We start from the raw sequence: 20,012 nt of genomic DNA, 5'->3' as shown, positions 1-20,012 counted from the left end.
TAATATGTCAATGCTCATCCACTGAGTCATGCAGACTGGGTGAGACAAATAAAATTTAAGGATAAAGTACTCCTAAAACATTTAGAGAGACAAATAAGGGAAGTCAAATCTGATTGTTCTCCAGAGGCATGATGATCCATAGAAAATCCCTGAGGACAATGGGACAATGACTGTGAAATTATGGAGACCCAACAAAGGAGTGCCCATCCAGTTGTGTTAAAGAATGCAGGGAGGAGGAAGACGTTTCCAAACATAAAAGCATTTTTAGATAAACTACTACAAAAATTAAAGCAACTCAGAATAAAAATGATATGCTATGATAAAATAATAATGACCTGGGCTGAAATCATTCATATAAAACTACATAAAATGTGGTTAAGGACACTAAATGCCATACCCTATAGATTATAATATAATATAATAATATACATATAGATGTCATAATAACAACAAACAAAAAATTGGGAGGCAGAGTGAAAAATAGCAGATACTGGGATCCTATTAATTTTTCTCAATTTATTTGGTACAGAATTACAAATAGTGAATAAATGTGAAATATCAATATTAAAAATATAAGTTGTCATATACTATTATACAAGAAATGTTAGAAAATAAACAATGAAATCAAGGAGGTTAAGGAGAATCAAAGGATAAAAAAAGTAAAAGTAAGCTCCTATTATCCTTCATAACTTATAAATAGATATTGTATAACAAAATCAGGAAAAATGCACATTTGAATTTATCTATATCTACATCAATCTCTATCTACATAGACTAAAAACAACTACAAAAATAACTAATACACAGCCAAATGTATGTATATAGCTATCTATCTATATCTATATGTTTTTATCTACTTTTATAGATAAATATTTATTTGGAACAACAAAACACAACTTTTAACTAATATTATGTTGGGAAGAGGAAATGGAGTGTGAATAGTTCTAATTTTCTTTTATACCTTTCTGTACTATTGAGTTTTTTTAAACATATGCATTTCTAGAAGTTTAAAAAGTGTTAATATATGTTTTTTGCTGGACCTGTATTTGCTAGTTTTAGGTTAAAACACATGTGACAAAACAAAACTAAAATAAATCAAATAAACAAAATAAATAATGGATAAACAAGTTAGTTGTTTTTCTCTCAGGGCATTTCAAACTAGGCCTTCTCTTCCAGAACCTAGGTTTATTTCAGCTTGATATTCTAAATGTCTTCAAACTAGGTCACCATGTCTAAACTTCAGAAGGAGAAAGGGATAAATAAGGAACAAGCTGTTCCTGTTTTAAGGATCATTCCCAGAAGTATAATTTAAAATGTCCTCTTATCTCTTACTGGCCAAAACTTCATGGGCCTTAATTATAAGAGAGGCTGGGAGCCCTGGCATGTGTAGCTCAGTTGGTTGAGCATCATGCTGTGTACCAAGACAGGTCACTGGTTCAATTCCTGGTCAGGGCACATGCCCAGGTTGCAGGTTCGGTCCCTTGTTGGGGTACTGAGTAATATGTCATTGTATAAATATTTCATAACTTGTTTTGCCTTTTTCCTGTTGATGGATATTTGGGATTATTCCCAGTTTCCAGCTATTATGAATAAGACTACTGTAAACATTTTTGTACAAGTCTTTTTTGGCAAAATATGATTTCATATATTTTGAGTACATATCTAAATGTGAAATTGTTGGATTTAGTATAGAGATATATTTAACTGCAAACATTTCTATAAAGTGATTGTACCATTGCCACACCAATTATAAATTGAAATTTTGCCTCCAAAATTCATATGTTGAGTCCTAACCCCATTACGTCAGAACAATGTGATCTTCTTTAGCAAGAGGGTTGCTGCAGATATAATTGGTTACATTAAAATGAAGTCATTAGAGTGGTTCCTAATCCAATATGACTGATATCCTTGTAAAGAGGGGGAATTTATACAGATACATAGAGAGGGAGACTACTATAAGCCAAAGAGAGAGCTCTTTGAGAGAGATCTTTTCCTCACGGTCTCAGAAGGTACCCTGCTAACAACTTTATGTCACAGGTCTAGTCTCCCAAACTGTGAGCCAATAGATATCTGTCCTTTAAGCCACCCACTTTGCAGTACTTTGTTGCAACAGCCCTAGTAAACTAATACAATGTCCATGAGCAATATTTGAGAGCTCCAATTGGCCTACAGGCTTGATAACATTTCATATAATAATTGTTGGGGGTTTATAGCCTTCCTAGAGGTATGAATATAATCTCCTTGTTGCTTTATTTTGCACATCCTTATTGAGTAAAGATGTTGGCCATCTTTTCATATATTTATTGACCACTAATTTACGTTTTGTGAAGTGTCTCTTTAAGTCTTTTGACAATTTACTTTTACTGGATTATTTCTCTTTTTATTGTTTATTTGTAGAATCATGTATATATTCTGGATATTAGTCCTTTCTGCAAGTAGATTCTAAATACATTTCACAGCATATGGGATATCTTTTAAGTTGCCTTTTGATAAGAAAAAATATTTAAATGTTGATCAAATATAATTTATCATTCATTTTTAATGTTAGTGCTTTTTTATATCCTGTCAAATGATTTTTACCTATTAAATACATCAAATTTAAGCTATGTTTTCTTAATATTATATGCCACTCTTTGCATGACTTGGAGGTACGTTACATTCAATGTCTGACAGTCCAAATACTCTCACAATAAAGGTAAAACATGCCAGAAATTTAAAATCTAGGATATGTTTGTTTGTTTTTTTGAAAAACTACTGTGTGTCCAATTTATTAATACTTTCTTTTTAAAGCAAATTCTATCTTATAATACCAAATTTAATTTCAAAATGACTTAAATTATGGATGGATTTCTAGATAAGGTTCTTTTTGTTTGTTTACTAGAAAAAATAAAATTTGTTCTTTTAAAGCAATTCAACCCTGTCTTTCTTATTTAATGTTTTTAGAGAGTTTGCCATATAGAATTTTGGCAAGTAGGATAATGAGACAAACACTTTTTAATCTTTTCATGTAAGTACAAATGTATAAGTATTAAAATTTTACTATTATAAACTCAGTTTTTAAAGCCTGAATTATTTTTCATTATAAGTTATTTAATTATATTTTCTCACTAACCTGTACATGTAAGCAGTCCAAGACATTTTTAAAAAGTAGGGGTAATGAAATAGATACTGTCTCAAAAATCACAAATCTGAAGCAAATAAATCAAAGATAAGTTACAATATATAAACTGGTTGGATAATGATATCTGCAAAATCCTTGACATTATTCAGTGGCAATTGTTTTGTGCTGCATGAAATTCTCTTTTCTGTTTTCGTGGTTTATATTTACTCTTATAATTGATAGTTTGAGAATATAAAATATATTCTAAAAAGGAGATCTGGCTTCAGCTCTGACTTTGGCACTACTTTTATTCAGTGAAAGCATCACATTTGATGCATCTTTAATATAAATATGGGCATTTTGGTGCCTAGAAAACAAAGCCATCATAAACATTTACTACTTTAGTGCCACCACTTTAACTATAGCTAATAAACATATTACATAATTTATATCATAAATAGTATGTTTGTCTTCCTGAAACAACTGTCCCTACTTCCCACCTCCATGAGGGCCTTGATAGTCTTCAGATGATTTTTTCCTTTAAGCACAGTTTCTTTTTTTTTTTTTTAAATATATTTTATTGATTTTTTACAGAAAGGAAGGGAGAGAGATAGAGAGTTAGAAACAACGATGAGAGAGAAACATCGATCAGCTGCCTCCAGCACACCTCCCACTGGGGATGTGCCCGCAACCCAGGTACATGCCCCCGACCGGAATCAAACCCGGGACCCCTCAGTCCGCAGGCCGACGCTCCATCCACTGAGCCAAACCGGTTTCGGCATAAGACCAGTTTCTAAACAATGTCGTTGGGCTATTTGTTGAAGAGGCAGGGCAAATGTATTAGCTTTGCCCAGAAAGCAAAGTCTGAAACTGTGGGCTTTTCTTTGCTAAGGAGTGCAAACCCATAGAGCCAGAGTCAAGGACAAGGGCAGTGAAGCAGGAAGGAGGGAGAACCAGTACAAGAGTATATTGATAAGTTGGCTAATACTTGTTATTTGCACACCTGCTTGCTTATCTCATGGGATTATTTCCTAAGAAAATACTAAGACCACTACTTATAATGATTGTTGGGAAAGAAGAGAGAATAATTTATCCTCCAGTGTGGTATTCTATTGTCAGAAGTTCACCTTTCAGGCATTATTTTGCCTCGCTTTCAAGTTGTAGGCACTGAGCTGGTGCCCTTACATCTCACATTCCAGCACCAGCCAGTGAGACCCAGGGTAAGGAGTAAGAGGTGTGTGTGTGTGCATAGGATAAAGTGCGTTTGCTGCAGTGACGCTTTTTGAAGAGCAGCCAGAGTCAGTTAATGAACAACACTGCCAAGGATGGGAAGAGTGGCCAACAATTCCAGACAGGTGGCGCAGAAAGAATAGAAAGTAGAATAGAAGAGGTACCTGATATAATGTTTAAGTAAATTCGCATTTTAAAAGGAAGTCAAAATAGTATATTTATTTCCAAAGCATGAAAAGATGTGAAGCTTACCTCTCCTAGATTATATTTCTAGGGATAACCCTTAAAATTAGATAATATCTATTCTAAACTGGGATTGTATATTTCTCCTCAAAGAATTCACTTTACCAAAAAAAAAAAAGTTTGAAATACAAACACATGAATTCAATAAAGCTCTAAGTCAAAATTATCTTCAGCCAGATCCTGGAAAGTCTAATTTGGTTCATGTGCTCTAATATGCATAAATCTGTTTATAATAATTTGGCAAAAGTTTGTACAGTCATTGACAACCCTTAGTGACTCAGGCCATGAGGAAGCAAGCATATTCCATGGTGGCAGTGGGATGATTAGAAGACCAGGTAGCATACACAGGTAGGTAAACCTTAGGGAAGAACTGGATTTAGGAAAAGATGGTTAGGTCATAGGCATTTTAATTTTGAACTTGTAAGAGAAAATCTGTGTAAATATCCAGAAGGGAAATAGAAATGGAAGACTAAATCTAAAGAAAAATATTTGAGTTAGAGCTGCAGACTTAGTACCATCCCTGTAGGTTATAGCTTAAGCAAAAATATGAGTGCTATCTCTTCAGAAGAAGCCGGTCAGAGAAAGATAAATATCACATGATCTCACACATTTATGGAATATAATGAACAACATAAACTGATGAATGAAAACAGATCCAGAGACAGAGAAACAATGATCAGACTGTCAAACCTCAGAGGGAAGGTAGGGGAGGGTGAGGGTAAGGGGGAGAGATCAACCAAAGGACTTGTATGCATGCATATAAATAAGCCTAACCAATAGACACAGACAACAGGGGAGTGAGGGCATGAGTGGGAAGGGTAGAGGGGGGCAATGTGGTAATAAGAATGCATATGTAATACCTTAATCAATAAAGGAAAAAAAAATTATATATATATATATGAGAAGAATTTGAGAAGTGTCTTTATTTGGAAAACAGAAAAGGAAAATAAATCTATATATATAAAAGGCTAATATGCTAAGTGTCCCTCCACCCGTCTGTTCGCTATGATGCACACTGACCACAAGGGGGTAGATGCTCAATGCAGGAGCTGCCAAGCTGCAGTAACTTGGCAGCGGTGGTTCTCGGGTGATGCACCCCAAAATCAGAGAGGAGAGAGCCCAATTCCTCACAGGGCTGTGCAATTCCACCTTCAGCCATGCACTATGTTGTTGCTGGGGCACTGTCGGCCCCAAATCTGGTTTACTGTACACTTGCATTCCACACCCTGTATGACAGCAACTTTGCAGAGTCCCTCTCACACTTCGGGACCTCTCAGAGGATGTCAGAGATCCGGTTTCGGCCTGATCCCCCCAGGCCAGGTTGAGGGATGCCACCTGCCAGAGGGACCTCACTCACTCTGCAGATGCCAGGGAGGGATGGCAGGAGGTTGGCTCCAATGTGTGTCTGGCCCATCTAACCCAATCCCACCCCACCAGCCACCTTCTAATTAATGTCCTTTCAATGTGCACAAATCCATGCACCGGGTCACTAGTGAAAATATATAATAGAAGTAGAAAGGTATTTAACTGTTACACAATCGTCTCATGAAGCTGAATTAAGAAAGTTCAGAAAGAAATGGTAAGCACTTAGAAATAGTGTTACTGGCCAAAGAATATGAGCTCTCATGAGGTGGTAAACACACTTATGTCCTTAGGAATCAGAACAACTTTTCTTCTTTGAGGTTATTGTTATTGTGCATGTCTTAATGGAAGGCATTATTTAATCAGAAGAAGTTAGGCCTTCTCCCTACTTTGTGGCTGGCTAGAATGTGAATAGTTAAATGCACATATCTCCATGTTTTATTCTTGAAAATGTGTCCAAGTGATCTGGATGTTTGGAGACTTTCCCCTGCAGGATTGGCAATCAGTGCAGTGATAGTTCAGGAATGAAGACAGTGATAAGTAGTCAGTGGAGCTAGAGCCAGCAGCAAAATCCTAATCAGACTGTCCCTGATGCATGACATTGGCTCTCTTTCCCGCTATCTAGATGCCCTTGGTAACTGCCCAATTTTTTTTAGCTTGGTTCCCCAGCCTCTTGTGGATATTAAGAACTGGCACATGTCCTTGAAGCAAATTCCCTTTCTGCTTGAGTTTTTTTAAAAATATGCTGGGAACTGTTGTTGTCATTCTGTTGAAATAAGATGGACCGCCTTCTAAAATTTAATTCTTATGTCAAAAATGATGGCACCAAAAACACACTCACCCAGAAGATATGAAAAGCCCTAGTTACTCATGAAGAGCAGTACTGGCTCCCAATCTGGTCAGAAAATGGCTTTAGAGATCTTGGAAAGAAACTGGCTTGACTTTTATCATGATTAGGGGTGGTAGCTTGATGAAGTTACTCACAAGTGCTGACCTCAACTGTATAGTCTGACCTTGCAGTTGCCAAAGGTGGTAGCATCTGGGCTTCATGATAGCTTGCCTGGATGTAGAGCAGGAGGTCAAGAGAAGTGGTGGTTCTTTAAAGCTGTTAGCAGTTCAACATAAAAAAAATGGAGTTAAATTCATCATTAGAAAAAAATATTATGAGCATCCATTAACCTAGACCAAGTTAACCAGACCAACATTGTAATTAACTAGAGACCCGGTGCATGAAATTTGTGCACTCAGGGGTCCCTCAGCCCTGCCTGCACCCTCTTGCAGTCCGGGAGCCCTCAGGGGATGCCCGACTGATGCAGAGGCAGGAGAGGCTCCTACCACTGCTGCTGCGCTCCCCAGCCATGAGCCCAGCTTCTGGCTGAGCGGTGCACCCTTGTGGGAGTGCATTGGCCACCAAGGGGCAGCTCCTGCATTGAGCGTCTGTCCCCTGGTGGTCAGTGTGCATCATAGCAACTAGTTGTTCCACCGTTTGGTCAATTTGCATATTAGCCTTTTATTATATAGGATGCTTCTTAATGGAATAAAATTGTTGTCTAACTAAGAAAGATTGAGCACATGTATATAAAACATGGTAAATGAAAAATTAGAGGTCTTTGAAATAGATATGAATTAAGTTCTAACCCATCCCTACATTAGCTAAGTAATCTTGTGTTAATTATTTAATTTCTAAGCTTCAGTTTTCCCAACTGTTAAAAAGGTTATCTACATGATACCTTGACAGGATCATAAAGGTAGACCTTGTTTTCAACTAGAACTCACAATAGCAGAATTTTTCTATAATGAAGATTGTCATCTCAGGAGTCATAGGGCTTTGGTTAAAATCCCCATTGTACCATTTACCAACTCAATAAACTTGGGCAAATGATGAAAGCTCTCAGCAAATAAGTTTCCTCATCTAAAAGAAGGGGTAGCCCCAGCTAGTTTGGCTCAGTGCATAGAGCATTGGCCTGCGAACTGAAGGGTCCCAGGTTTGATTCCAATCAAGGGCACATGCCCAGGTTGCCAGTTCAACCCCCAGTAGGGGTTGTGCAGGAGGCAGCCAATCCGTGATTCTCTCTCTCATCATTGATGTTTCTATCTCTCTTTCCCTTCCTTTCTGAAATCAATTAAAAAGAATTATTAAAAAATGAAGGGGTAAAAATAGTACCCTTAAAAACATTTTTGGGGAGGAATGAAGGTGATTGTATATTTGGTTCAGAATACTAAATTCATTAAATATCAGCTGTTAATATCCTACCCACCAAATGGATCCAACTCTACTCTGCATTCACAGGGAGCAGATAGTTTTACTGGAGATACTGGGGGGATGTGACCAGGTTTTATGTTACACACCACACAGAAAATGCTTATTCAACATGCTAATTTCATGGCTAGTTTCTTCCTGATTAAGATCTTTTATCTTCACCATTTGTCTCCTATATTTCTCTCTATAAACACTAAATCATCCCATAAATTTAATTCTTACCTTCACTCCAATACCCTAATCCAGGGGTCCTCAAACTATGGCCCGTGGGCCACATGCAAATACAAATATTGTATTTGTTCCCATTTTTTTTTTTAAATATATTTTATTGAGTTTTTACAGAGAGGAAAGGAGAGAGATAGAGAGTTAGAAACATCGATGAGAGAGAAACATCGACCAGCTGCCTCCTGCACACTCCCCACTGGGGATGTGCCCGCAACCCAGGTACATGCCCCTGACCGGAATCGAACCTGGGACCTTTCAGTCCGCAGGCCGACGCTCTATCCACTGAGCCAAACCGGTTTCGGCTCCCATTTTGTTTTTATACTTCAAAATAAGATATGTGCAGTATGCATAGGAATTTGTTCATAGTATTTTTCTTAAACTATAGTCCGGCCCTCCAACGGTCTGAGGGACAGTGAACTGGCCCCCTGTTTAAAAAGTTTGAGGACCCCTGCTCTAATCAGTCAAATAAAAGCCTGAGGTCATTTTATTGAAAATTGATAGTTCTCTAACATGCTCATGGAAGAGGGTCTTATTTGCTACCACAGCACTTGTGATTTACCATATTATTAAATCAAGAAAGCACCTGTCTGTATAAAAGGGAGTAAATCTCCCAAGAAAATAAATATGTCTAAATAGGGCTGCATAGGTGTTGTTATACTTGCCTCATTTAACTAGGTAATTTTGGTGAAGAACTTACTATAATACCTTGCTCATAATAAATGAACATTTTATATTAATATTAGTAATTCATATTAGTTACTCCCATTGTGCTACACGAATCTATTCTGTATTTCTCAGGATAGCATTTAATCTTATAATGGATCTGATATTTTAAATCTTATTTGTTAAATATTGTTTCTTATTTGTGAAGCTACCTTATTTAAGTTCAAATGCCAAAACAAATTGTATGCTATTGAAGGGAAAGTAAAAAAAAAAAAAAAAAAAGTTAGAGGCATACCAGAGCAACTCTGGATTGATAAAATATACTCTTTTTATGGACCTTTAAATTTTTGTTAATGTTTCAACTTTCCTTTTTCTCTTTAGGACTTTGAAATATAAATTAACTGGGAAAAGTATGTAAAGATTCTACTTTTACATCCATGAAAAATATTCTAAGATTATAAAATGTTTAGTTTATTTCCTTGTCCAATACATATTATGGTTTTTGTTTTTTTGGTTTTGTTTTTTTTTTAATATATTTTATTGATTTTTTTACAGAGAGGAAGAGAGAGAGATAGAGAGTTAGAAACATCGATGAGAGAGAAACATCGATCAGCTGCCTCCTGCACATCTCCCACTGGGGATATGCCCACAACCCAGGTACATGCCCTTGACCGGAATCGAACCTGGGACCTTTCAGTCCGCAGGCCGAAGCTCTATCCACTGAGCCAAACCGGTTTCGGCCATATTATGTTTTTTTAAAAAATATATATTTTTATTGATTTTAGAGAGGAAGGGAGAGGGAGAGAGTGAGATAGAAACATCAGTGATGAGAGAGAATCATTGATCAGCTGTCTTCCACATGCCCCCCACTGGAGATTGAGCCCACAACCCAGGCATGAGCCCCTGATCAGAATGAAACCTGGGACTCCTCAGTACATAGGCCACCTCTCTATCCACTGAACCCAAACTGGTAGGGCTATCTATTGTTTTTTGATTTTCAGAGCCTCTATGTAAAAATTGCAAATTTTTACAGCACATTTAACTTGTTATCCTTTAAATATTTTGAGGGCATCTTTGCTTATTTATTATTTTAAAAACCTGAACAATGTTCATGAATATTTGGGAAAAATATCTATATACATAAAAGCCTAAGTGACCGACTTACCAGCCAACTGGCCAACCATCCAGTAGCTATGACATGCAATGACCATCAGGGGGCAGACGCTCAATGCAGGAGCTGCCGAGCTGCGATGACTTGGCAGATGCGGTTCTCGGGTGACACACCAGGAACCAAAGAGGAGGGAGCCCGATTCCAGGTGTGACACCCGAGAACCACCCTCTCACAATCTGGGACCCCTTGGGGAATGTCAGAGAGCTGGTTTCCACCCGATCCCCCCAGGCCAAGCTGAGGGACCCCACTGATGCACGAATCCGTACACTGGGCCCCTGTAACTAGATAATGAAGGTGAAGGGGTTAGCTGAAGAACAGATGTGCATATCCCATGGACATGGACAATAGTTTGATGAAGGCCAAGGGAGGGGGAAGGGTGGAGGTGGGCAAAGGCGGAGGGGTAAAAAGGTGGACACCTGCAATAATGTCAAGATTAAATTTATGTGTGTGTGTGTGTGTGTGTGTGTGTATGTGTGTGTGTTAGGTGTGCACATCCTCTTTCTGAAGGTTTACAGATCTCTACTAGGCAGGCCTTGGGTAAATGGCTTAATGGTAAGTTCTTGCATTACTTACATACAATGTCATCCACCTCAGAAAGAAGAAAGAAAAGGCCCAAGTAATTTTTAACTATTGAAATATTATTGGTATTTGCACACAAGGCTTTTGGATCAAGTCTGGAGTGAACATGCAGAAAGGTTAATGTTTTGACAAGAGATGGGTAAAAGATGGAGTTTGGTGGGTAATTCTCACCCTGAAACCCACTTCTTGAAATATAGTCAATCATTCTAATGCTATGTTTCTGTACATCAGCATTTTTATTAGAAGTTTATTCTGTTAAGTACATTGGTGAGGAGGAAGGGTGTTTCTGAGCCTGGTTAAATCTAGGTTGAAAGACAAAAAGTGATAAATACAGGTACAGAAACTCAAAGTCAAATAAACTATTTACTAAGAAAGCAATCAATAAGTGAAACAACATGCTTATAAATATATTACCACCATGCAAAAGGAATACACTAGTCATTAGCAAGTGCTGAAACAGGGGCGTAAGACTCAGACATTATTCAGTAAATATTTGTTGAATTTACTTGCATGTATGTCTTCCTAAATTGTTTTGATCCTGATTTGAAAACCAAGATCTATTTCTTCACAAATAGGACAGGGGAGCAACTCTTGGTGTGACTAATATGGCCAGAATAGCTTTTGATTTCTCAATGAGCATGACTAGAAATAGTTAATGAATCTTAGGTCAAAGGTAACACTCTTCACAGTCTCTGCCTCCAGTGAAACATCCTTAATTCTAAAGAGAAGCAAGCTGGCAAGCTCCAGTTTAGAGGAAACAAAGTGGGGACTGAGTAGAAGGGAATTTAGTCTAAAAGCCAATAACAATTTAATTGTCAAAATTAAATTGCCATGACATTTATCAACAAACAAAGATTTATGTCTAATCTGGAAGATAAATAAAGATCTGTCCATGGAACCTACATGCAAATGATCCCCTGGAGTCAGAAAGAACTGCCTCTTTCCTATGAGATATGCACTCAAGTTCATTTAAGTTCCCATAATGCCTTATTGTCTTGTCATTAACATTTCACTCTAATATATTGCCTTTAGTTCTACAGGCTGTAATCTTGGTACGTGCTATACTCCAACCCAATCAGGGTTAATACCAAAAACCATTGATCTATAGTCTAATATAATTTTGCTCTTCATGCCAAACTCTGATTATTGAGCTTTTGTCCTATACCTATAATCCCATTCTTTCCATATACCTAGTTTATTGGATACAGTTTTGAACCCATGACTCCAAGTTCTACCATGGTAACCTGCCAAATGCCTGTACATGCTAGGTCTTATAACTGCCCATTCCACCTTCCTCTTTCCCAACTGGAGCCTCTCTCTGAATTCCAGTTATCCTGTATAATCAAAGGCTATTATGCGAACAGTGGAACAACCAGAACAACCCAACAGCCGGTCGCTATGATGTGTGCTGACCACCAGGGGGTGTGTGCAGAACATGGTAGGCATTGGCCATGGCAGGATGGTGGAACAGGTGAGCGGGGTGCCAGTCGCTGTCATTGGGGCAAGCCTCTGGTGGTTACTGAAAATTCTTTGCTCTTGTGTGCCATGGTCCCACCTAGCGCTCGCAGCTGCTGTCAGTGCCGGAGATGCCACTTGAACCCACTGCCAGCGCCAGCCCTGCTCGCACCTACAGCTGGCACCAGAACCGCCACTTGCACCATCCACTGCAAGTGCCTGGCGCCCATGCAGATCACTCAGCGCCATCAGCTGGTGCAAGCGGTAGCTGTTGGCCCTGATTTCCCCTGAGGGCTTCTCCACCTCCCCCTGCTCCTGAGGGGTGATCAGGGCAGCAGCTGCTGCTCACACCCACTGAAGGCACCGGCCTCACTCGCACCCGCTGCTGGCGCCGGCCCTAATTGCTCTGCGCCATCAGTGGGTACAAGCTGGCCCTGCGCTGTCACCCGCTGTGGGAGCAGAGGTGGGAGTGGGGCTGCCGGCAGACAGGGGGTCAAGGGTGCGGAGGATGGTCTGAGAACTGCCCCTATGCCTACTGCAGCCTTGTGGCCCACAGTTCCTTTCAAAGTGCAGGAATTCATGTAGTGGGTCCCTAGTGTGTTATAAATTTCTAATGGTACTTCCTGCATGCATGCAGTACCATCTTTAAACTTTCTGCCTTTAAGATTCCCCAGTGTTGTCCTCCATATACCAGTTGGGATATCACTTCCCCAGCTTAATGTTGTATCACAACACACAGTGCCACAAGATAGAGCTGCCTTCCATGTGCTATCAACACTTCTTATACCTTTAGAACACTCTTCTTCAGATTCAAATGCAGCCAAACTCTTTACAACAAAGTATTTGGAATTTCAAATCACTTATTTCCAATACCCTCTCAAAATTCCTAAAATTGTTCTCCTATTTTACATTTTTATGTATCTTTATGAGACATAAGTAATTTTCAAAGGTTATCATTATCTAGTGAAAGTGTTAAGTCACTCTGATATTTTGAAGATAACTCATAAAAAATAAAACAAAATACCATCACATTATAAAGCAGAAATATCATGAGGCATTTAGCTGTTTCATCTGAAGAATGATGGGAATCAGAATGACAATACCCAATACCCTTTTTTTTCCCGCATTTCTTGAGTTCCTAGAGTTAAATGCAGTTTCCTCATAGCATAGGACACTGTAGCATGATACACTTAAATTGCTTTTCCTTCTTTGTACTTTATTCTTTCAATTATTTTGAGTTATGTTAAAATCTATAGTTATTTTAATAACCTGAACATAAGACTGAGAATTGATTAAAATAAGAATATTGTTATTGTTTTGAATTTTTCCTTAATTAGTTTTTTAAACAAACATCATAACTATATACATATTTTATACATTTTAAACACTTTTGAGAAGTCTGAAAGATAAATTAATTATATTTTTTGTATAGCTTCTGATGAATTATCTTTGTGTTACCTTAAGCAAAATATATGAAGCTAGAAAGATTGTTATTCTGAAGAGTTTGGATTTCTATAGCAAACTCATTATATTCCCAGAATGATGTTAGACCCTACTTTTAAACCATAGGATGTAATGACTTTATGCTTGTTAATAATTTATAATATGTATTATCAGATTATCAGCAGAATTAAAACTAAAACTTTTGTTTTTTTCCAATTTAGAAAAACTTAAAGAGGTGACCTAAAACATCATTGATTCTTAGAAAGTCTGATGAAGGCCATCTTATGTTTCATCCACATAAGGAGACAATTTTGAGAATGTTTGAAGCATTAAAATGTGATATTTATATTGATGTATGGAACATTTGCAGAACTATAGTTCAATATATACCTGAATTATCAGTCTTATTTCAGTATCTGAAAAAATTGCAATATTTAAATATAGTGTGTGTGTGCACATGTGTGTAATTTTTAATGAATTGCTAAACATCCTATATAATAAAATTTTAATATGCAAATTGTCCCCTTGAGTGGTCTTTCGACCCAGAGTTCAACCACTTGCTATGACGTGCACTGACCACCAGGGGGAGACACTGAACATGGCGGCCATCGGTGACACGGTGCTGGCAGCAGGCGGCAGTGCAGGCGCTGCTGGCCCGGATGGGTTCCTATGAGAGTGGGGCCATTGCAGGATGGTGGAGCAGATGAGTAGGTGGCACCAGGCCAAAGCAGAGGTGAGCAGGAGCCCAATCGCCCCACCGCTTGCCCTGCAGATGGCGACCAGTGGTGGAGGCGGGGGGGCTTGGCCACCACCCAGCTCCCAGACACTGAGAGAGTCAGGCAGAAGGGTCCCAGCCCTGATCAATCACCCAGTAGGCAGGATGATGGAACAGGTGAGGGGGTGGTGCCAGGCCAAGGTGGGGTGCCAGGTGGGGTGGTGGGGCTGCAAGTCTGGGGGTGCGAGCTGGAGCCCAATTTCCGCAGGCCACCCCAAGGGACCCCACCTGTGTATGAATTCATGCACCAGGCCTCTAGTTTAAAATAATAAATCCATGGATTCCAGAAACAAAGTGAATACTGGAAACTTAGAAGCAGTTAGGAGTAAAAGTCAAGTTTCTGCCCAAACCTAGAAGCCTTAATCATCTAATTTGGGGCTCTACTGGATATTGAGAAAAGGACCTAGAGCTTACTCCCAATATTATTTCTAATATAATGAAATATCGCAGCATAAACCTGAGACCTGGCCTAAAGTTGAGACCTTGAATGGTTATAGTGCCAGTATAAGAACAAATGGGAAACAAATTCCACTTTGAAGGACAATAATCTATAATGAACCTGGTATTGAGTTGATGGGGAAAGATATTCTTTGGAAATTTGTTATCATAGAATCATCCATTTGAGGTGTTGTTGTTTTTTTAATTTAAATTAATACTATTTTATCTGAAAAAAAAAATCACAGATTTTGATTTAAAGTGCCCCCTAGTTGACTAGCAAGACCAAGGCAGGTGCTCTCTAGTGAAACTGTACTTCTAGTTACTCTTCTAAAAAACACCACAGAGTTATAAGGTAAATGGTCAGGCAGTTCACATTTGATTTTTCAAACATTTCATGAAACAATGTCCATGTATCAAAGCTAACAGGGTAGAGAAAAGTTCATAATTTTATATTAAAATCAAAGCTAAGATTTACCAGATACAGACTATAAAACAATCACGTATAATATTTCATAAACTAAAAAGAAAACAATGATGTGGAACAAAAGAAACAAATCAGCTTTGCCAAATAACGAAATATACCTTTTAGGAGTAAATAAGATAATAATTTAAATTTAAATCTCCATAGATGGATTAAACAAAAAATTAAACACAGCTAAAAGAGAATTAATAAAAATGACAATCGAGCAAAATCAATTATGCAGAATGAAATTCAGAAAGACAAAGCTAGGCAATATGAAAGGCATGTTAAGAAACATCAAGATAGAGTTTGTTTTAACATATGTCCAGTTGGATATCCAGAAGACTAGAGGAGACATGAAACTGAAAAAGATAATTGCTTAAATGTTCCTATAATCGAGAGAAAAAGAAAAACAAACAAACAAAAAAAACCCCAAACTCATATCTAGAAAGCCCCCCTCCATATTGCTTGTAAGATAAAGGAAAACATTCTCCACCTGAAACATCATAGTGTAATTTCAAAACACACACATTTTTAAAGCTGTTTTTAAGAGGGACAGAGATTTTGAAAGTAGCCAGAAGGAACAATAAATCATGTAGGATAAAGCAATTAAACTAATTGCTCTTTTCTCAACAGCCACAGTAGAAGCCAGAATACAATGGAATCATTGTTCTATGGTTGCAAACAAACATATCTATCACAAAGTTCTCTGTGATGATAGAAAACAACTGCCAACATAAAATCCTTTGTGAGGCGGCCACTGAAATGAATTGCCAAGATCAATGTTCAGGAATAAAAAATTTATTACACCAGTACCGGAGACTGTTTCAGGACAGCTCTGAACCCTTAGCCCACTTTGGGCCTTGTCTCAGCTGGAGAAACCTGCTTTACGGAGGCTACAGTTTCATTCTCATGCAGACCAGAGCCAGTGACTGATCAATGCCAGGGTTTTTCAAAGTCTTATCATCCCTTCTAACTAGAAATAGCTTCCTCTTCCACCAAAAGACCTACATAGGAAATTCAAAGAAATGTATTTAGGAAGAAGAAGAATGTTCTCAGATAAAAATGGAACATTTATGAATAAAAAATAAGTATAAATATTATAAATAACTAATAGAGTAAAACTGAACTGATATTTACAGTATAAATTGATATGAATGATGTCAATTTGGGTTGAAAACAAACAAAAACTATACTATTAACAGCAGAATAAAAATGGGATGGGTCATTCTAACTATTTTTATTAATATTATGTTTATATTTTTACTGTTCAAACAGAAGTTAAAGATGCTGATCAACTTTAGATTTTATGAAGTTAATATTGCTATTCAAATAATTATAAAATTATATACATGAAAAATATAATTCTCTTGTCTAAAGAATAAAGGGAAAATGTAATGACCAAAAAAGTACTACTTTGAAAATCTGAACAAACAAGGAGGTAGGGCCTGGCCAGCATAACTCAGTGATTGAGCATCAACCTACGAAACAGAAAGTCACATTTTGATTCCTAGTCAGGGAACATGCCCTGGTTGCAGGCTCAATTCCCAGTGGGGGACATGCAGGAGGCAGCCAATTAATTATTCTCTCTCATCATTGATATTTCTATCTTTCTCCCTCTCAGCTCTTCTCTAAAATCAATATATGTGTGTGTGTGTGTGTGTGTGTGTGTGTGTGTGTGTGTGTGTGTATATATATATATATATATATATATATATATATATATATATATATATAAACAAACTGAGTGGCCAGATTATTATGACCACTCCGTCAGTACTTCATTGGGCCACCTTTTGCCTTCAATTCTGCAGTGATTCTTCTTGGCATTGACTCCATGAGATGTTGAAAGGTGATCAGGGAATCTTATACCATGCCTGATGAATAGCACTGTCCAGTTCTGTGAGATTTGATGGTTGTGGAACCAGCTGCCTGATGGCTCTTTTAACTTTGTCCCACAAATGCTCCGTTGGATTGAGATCTGGTGTTTGTGGGAGCCTCCTAAGCAAGGTAAAGTCTCCCTCATGTTCTTGAAACCACTCCTGCACAATACGAGCACTGTGGCATGGCGCATTGTCTTGTTGGAAGAAGCCATCTCCATTGGGATACGCCATCAACATGATAGGATGAACTTGATCAGCAACGATACTTAGGTATGTTGTGCTATTCAGATGTTGTTCCACACAAATTAAAGGGCCAAAATCATGCCAGGAAAACATGCCCCAAACTATAACACTGCCCCCACCAGCTTGAAGGGTTGTACTCATGCATGTGGGGTGCATGCTTTCATGCTGTTTCTGCCAAATTCTCATTCTGCCATCTGCATGATGGAATTGGAAACATGATTCATCGGACCACATGACTTTTTCCAATGCTCGACTGTCCAATCCTTGTGTTCCTGTGTGAATTGGAAACGTTTTATCTTGGTAAGTGTAGACAGCAAAGGTGTTTGAACAGGCCTTCTGCTTCCATATCCCATACAATGCAGTGTACAGCTAATTTGCCTACAAACATCAGGTGGTCATAATAATCTGGCCACTCATGTTCAAATATATCTCAAGTTCAAAGGCTGTTAAATCACCTCGTTCACCTATATCTTCAGAAAAAAATCACTTCTACTCTCATGGTAAATAACCTGCTTCCCTTTTTGTAATGGTCTGGCCCTCTAGCAACTTCAGCAGGAAATTATAGCTAATTTGCCTACAAACGTCAGGTGGTCATAATAATCTGGCCACTCAGTATATATACAATGCTTTTTAAATAAGGTAGAGGGGCAAGATTGGAAGAAGAAAGTAACACAGGACACAGGAGAAAAAAGTTGAAATAGTATGATACATAGTAGAAATAATTACCAGTACATCGCAAGTGTAGGGAGTGGCTCGAGTCAAGCCTCGGGCTGACCTGTGGCAGGGCCACAAACAAATCCCAGCCTGGAGGGGAGAGCTATCCTAGCATAATTAAGCCTGACCTTGTAGCCCTCCCTAATTCTTTCCTAAGTAGTTAATGAGCTGTGGAAGGTTCAGCAAGTGTTGACAAAAAAAGAACATTTGTTTGTTTTTGTTTTTTATATACATATTTTTATTATTGATTTTTTACAGAGAGAAAGGGACAGGAATAGAGAGTTAGAGACTTCGATGAGAAAGAAACATCGATCAGCTGCCTCCTGCACACTTCCTACTGGGTATGTGCCCGCAAAAAAACAAGAACATTTGTATACATGTTAATCCACACTTGTTTTAATCAAACTATAAAATAAAGCATCCGCTTGCAGGCTGGGTCTTTTGTGTCCTCATCCACACATGGGAGAGCTACCGAGCCCCAGCTGTATTCTCTTGTCTGTTTTTTCTTCAATCCTTCACTACCTGTGGTGAGCCTGTACAGCCATGGCATACTCAGCCCCAGGGCACCTTATGTGCCACCCCAGCTCAGCCAGGTTCAGTGACCCTGAGAGGGGGTGGTGAAGGATGGAGAAAAGATAGACAAGAGAATAAAAGCTGGGTCTGGGTGGAACTTTGTTCCCTGATGGAGAGACAGTGCCATAGACTACCAGCTGTGTCTTTATTTTATAGACAGATTCCACGAGGCAAAGTAAGGGCATGGTCAAGATGTTCAACATTCTCATGGGTTTCGATTCTACTCAATTACATGCACCTGAACGCTATCAAGCCCACATTACTCAGACATGTGGGGCCATGTGTTCAGACCATAGGTTCAAGCTTACAACTATAGCTGTTGGCTATAATTGTGCTGGGAGTGCTCTGCCCTCCAAACTGGGACTTGCACGTGGCCATGAGAGGACTGTACCCTCTTATTAGTCCAAGACTTGAACCTGTCCAAACACTGTAGCCGATCTCCACACTGCTCCTCCTCAGGTTCACCCTTGGCCATGCTGGCTCGGCACACTCAAGTATCAAAATAAATTCAATAAACTATTGAGTTAAAGATTGTCAAACTGGATTTCAAAAAATACAGGTATCTATAATTTCAAAAAATGTAAGAACATTAAAAAAATTGAAGACTCTGAGCTATATATATTAAAAAAATCGCCAAATAAATGGTTGTGTAGTAATATTAACAGCAGTCAAATGGGTTTTAGAAACACTTTTCCCGAAGTAAAAAGGATGGAACCTAAATATAAAGAATTTAATTCTACAGAATAATAAGACATTTTTAAACATGTCCAAATAAAAACAAACAGATATTCTCAAATAAGGTAAAATAAACATTAAAGAACAAATCCCACCCTAGCTGGTTTGGCTCAGTGGATAGAGTGTTGGCTGGTGGACTGAAGGGTCCCAGGTTCCATTCCAGTCAAGGGCACATGGCTGGGTTGCAGGCTCGATCCCCAATAGGGGGCATGCAGGAGGCAGCCGATCAATGATTCTCTCTCATCATTGATGTTTCTATCTCTCCCTCTCCTACCCTCTCTGAAATCAATAAAAAAATATATTAAAAAAGAACAAATCTTTATTAGTAAATAATAAGAAAGAGAAATAGAAAAGCAAATAGAGGTTTTTATTCAAGGCCAAAGTAATTTTTTATTTTTAATTAGGACTTTATTTATTTATTATTTGAGCAGTTTGAGATTCACAGCAAAATTGAGAGGAA

General features: G+C 38.2%; 1 pseudogene across 1 annotated transcript in view; it reads left to right on the top strand.

Annotated features, from left to right (window-relative positions):
* LOC308515316 (ferritin light chain-like) overlaps nt 1–20,012 on the top strand; it is a 306,095-nt pseudogene that overhangs the window by 210,032 nt on the left and 76,051 nt on the right. The window lies entirely within an intron of this gene.

Source organism: Myotis nattereri (assembly GCF_964212035.1).
Source record: "Myotis nattereri genome assembly, chromosome: 3".
In the NCBI taxonomy this organism is placed as follows: Eukaryota; Metazoa; Chordata; class Mammalia; order Chiroptera; family Vespertilionidae; genus Myotis; species Myotis nattereri.
The sequence above is the reverse complement of the archived record's forward strand: the minus strand, read 5'-3'. Positions and strand labels throughout refer to the sequence as shown.